At 37.7% G+C, this 3942-nt stretch overlaps 1 pseudogene; it reads right to left on the bottom strand.

Moving 5' to 3' along the window:
• Nucleotides 1-2316: 2316 nt before the first annotated feature.
• On the bottom strand, nt 2317-2395 carry LOC141424376 (small nucleolar RNA U3; annotated as a pseudogene).
• Nucleotides 2396-3942: the final 1547 nt, after the last annotated feature.

The following is a 3942-nucleotide window of genomic DNA, read 5'->3' as shown; positions in this document are numbered from 1 at the left end:
CAGAGCCATTCCTAGTATTGCTTCCATGCACAAGTGTGTTACAACCTGAATTGATTCATCTCTACCAGACCTCTTCACTATTTCCTGGCCACCTTCCCATATTGACCTCTGTTGTTTTAAGGTTACTGTATTAGTTCCTCTGCAGTGGGAAGATCAAACACTTTCAAGTTTTGGGTTTCCTACCTTTCCGTATTCTTCTTTATGTGTCCTCCCCTTAGCGTGTGATGCAAGACTAATAACATTACTGTGTTTGTTATAGCTCTAAAGTCCACCAGGCTACGAGCCATGCTAACTTCACTTAAGACAATGTTCTCCAGTTCCATCCATTTACTTGCGAATGATAACATTTCGTTCTTCTTCATGGCTGAGTAAAATTCCATTGTGAATAAATACCACATCATCCTTTTTTTTTCATTTTTCTTTTATTATTCATATGTGCATACAAGGCTTGGTTCATTTCTCCCCCCTGCCCCCACCCGCTCCATTACCACCCACTCCGCCCCCTCCCTCTCCCCCTACCCTCAATACCCAGAAGAAACTATTTTGCCCTTATTTCTAATTTTGTTGTAGAGAGAGTATAAGCAATAATAGGAAGGAACAAGGGTTTTTGCTGGTTGAGATAAGGATAGCTATACAGGGCATTGAATCACATTGATTTCCTGTGCGTGGGTGTTACCTTCTAGGTTAATTCTTTTTGATCTAACCTTTTCTCTAGTACCTGTTCCCCTTTTCCTATTGGCCTCAGTTGCTGTAAGGTATCTGCTTTAGTTTCTCTGCGTTAAGGGCAACAAATGCTAGCTAGTTTTTTAGGTGTCTTACCTATCCTCACTCCTTCCTTGTGTGCTCTCGCTTTTATCATGTGCTCATAGTCCAATCCCCTTGTTGTGTTTGCCCTTGATCTAATGTCCACATATGAGGGAGAACATATGATTTTTGGTCTTTTGGGCCAGGCTAACCTCACTCAGAATGATGTTCTCCAATTCCATACCATATCATCTTAATCCATTTGTCAGTAGTGGGGCATCTTGGCTGTTTCCACAACTTGGCTATTGCGTATAGGCTGCAATAAACATGGGTGTGCAGGTGCTTCTGGAGTAACCTGAGTCACATTCCTTTGGGTGTATCTGTAGGACTGGGATTGCTGGATCATATAGCAGATCTATGTTTAGTTTTTTAAGAACCTTCCATATTGTTTTCCAGAGTGGAAAATGACAGGAACAGTAGTTGAATTTCCTCTTTTATTTCATCAATGACCCATTGGTCATTGAACAATGTGTTGTTCAGCTTCCAATTGTTTGCATATTTTCTGCTATTCTTTTTGTTGTTGTGTTCCAGTTTTAATGTACTGTGATCAAATAGAACACTTGGGATTATGTCTATTTTCTTATATTTGCTGAGGCTTGCTTTGTGCTCTAAGATATGATCAATTTTGGAGAAAATTCCATGGGTTACTGAGAAGAATGCAAATTGTGCAGATGTTGTATGAAATATTCTGTAGACATCAGCCAGGTCCATTTGATGTATGATGTGATTTAGTTCTAGAATTTCTTTATTGATTTTTTGTTTGGATGACCTATCTATTGGTGATAGGGGATATTAAAGTCTCTGACTACCACTGTTTTGGAGTTTATATATGCTTTTAGATCCTTCAGAGTATGTTTGATGAAATTGGGTGCACAGATGTTGGGTGTATATAGGTTGATAAATATTATTTCATTTTGGTGTATTTCTCCTTTTATTAGTATGGGGTGTCATTCTTTATCTCATTTGATCAATATAAGTTTGAAGTCTACTTTTTCTGAAATAAGTATTGCAACTCCTGACTATTTTGGCAGGCCATTGGCTTGGAAAATCTTTCAGCCTTTCCCTTACGCCAGTGCTTGTTTCTGACAATGAGATAGTTCTCTGTAACAATGGATTGTTGCATCATCCTTTTTAATCCAGTTTGCCAAACCGTGTCTTTTGATGGGGGAATTAAGTCCATTAACATTCAATGTTAATATTGATAAGTATGTGATGATTTTTGTCATTTAGTAGTTTTTGTTTTTTAAGGGTTTAATTTTGTGAATTTTGTGCAGCTGAATCAGTGTTACTCTCTGATTCCTTGTCTTTTCTTCTCCTAAGGTTTGGTACTGTCTGTCTGCTCATGGTTTTGTTTGCTTCCATCTTTGTGTGCAGAATTCCTTGGAGAATCTTTTGTAGTGGTGGCTTGGTGGACATATATTGTTTTAGTTTCTGCTTATCGTGGAAGACTGTTATTGCTCCATCTATTTTGAATGATAGTTTTGCTGGATAGTGTATCCTAGGGTTGAAGTTATTTTCATTGGTACTCTCCACGATCAGAAACACTTCTCTAGTAATCAACTACAGAAATGATCCCTGAAAGTATAGTCTTAATTTTTACTATTTAAACTTTCTCCAATATTGATATGGAATTTTTATTTAAAACAAAATAATGACTAGTTTAACATTTGTAAAGACCAAAAATACTGTCCATGAACTTTCATCTGTGGCTTATTTTATTATTTAACTTTCAGTTTAGGACACTATCCTTACCCATATTAAATTTAATATGTAACATAGATGTTTCTACAAAAGTTCAACAGGAGTGAATAATTCTTTATTTCTTTTTTTATTCATTTATTCACATGTGCATACATCATTTGGGCCATGTCTCCTCCCTGCCTCCTACCCCTTCCCTCTCCCCTCCACCCCCCCCTGGCTTCCAGGCAGAACCTGTTCTGCCCTTATCTCTAATTTTGTTGATGGGAAAACATAAACAATAATAAGAAAGACAAAGCATTTTTGTTAGCTAAGAGAAGGATAGCTATACAGAGAGATTCCTAGAATTGCTTCCATGTACAAATGTGTTACAATCCAAGTTGATTCATCGCTACCTGACCTTTTCACTAGTTCCTGATTCTCTTCCCATAGTGACCTCTGTTGCGTTAATGTTTCTGTACTAGCTCCTCTGCAGTGGAGACATAGACACTTTCATGTTTTGAGTTTCCTACCTGTCCCCATATCTCCTGTATGTGTTCTTCCCTTAGCATGTAACCCAAGTCCAACAACATTGCTTTATTTGCCCTACATCTAAGTCTGCATATGAGGGAGAACATATGATATTTGGTCTTCTGGGCCTGGCTAACCTTTCTCAGGATGATGTTCTCCAATTCCATCCATTTACTTGTGAATGATAAGATTTCATTCTTCTTCATGGCTGAGTAAATTCCACTGTGTATAAATATCACATTTTCTTAATCCATTCATCAGTAGTGGGGCATCTTGGCTGTTTCCATAACTTGGCTATTGTGAATAGTGCCGCAATAAACATGGGTGTGCAGGAGCCTCTGGAGTAACCTGTGTTGCATTCCTTTGTGTATATCCTCAGTAGTGTGATTGCTAGATCATATGGCAGGTCTACATCTGTTTTTTTTAAGAAGCCTCCAAATTTTTTTCCAAAGTGGTTGCACTAGCTTGCATTCCCACCAGCAGTGTACAAGGGATCTTTTCCCCACATCCTCACCAACACCTGTTGTTGGTGGGTTTTTTTCATGAAGGCTATTCTAACAGGGGTGAGGTGGAATCTTGGTGTGGTTTTGATTTGCATTTCCTTTATAGCTAGAGATGGTGAGCATTTTTTCATGTGATTTTTGGTCATTTGAATTTCTTCTTTTCAGAAAGTTCTGTTTAGTTCAGTTGTCCATTTCTTTATTGGTTCATTGATTTGGGGAGAGTTTAGTTTTTTAAGTTCCCTGTATATTCTGGTTATCAGTCCTTTGTCTGTCAGTTTCTATTTCAACCTTCATTGGTAACTCAATCAGGTAAATATTTTTAAATTCCAATTATGGCCTCAATGAAGTAGTTTCTTCCCAGTGGTTCTAATAAGTTACCTCCACAAAAATCAAGAAGGTTTGTATTCTTTGAATTAAAATTGCTCTT

Source organism: Castor canadensis, chromosome 6 (genome assembly GCF_047511655.1).
Source record: "Castor canadensis chromosome 6, mCasCan1.hap1v2, whole genome shotgun sequence".
NCBI lineage: Eukaryota > Metazoa > Chordata > Mammalia > Rodentia > Castoridae > Castor > Castor canadensis.
Note: the sequence above shows the minus strand (reverse complement) of the source record. Positions and strands in the feature narration are given on the sequence as shown.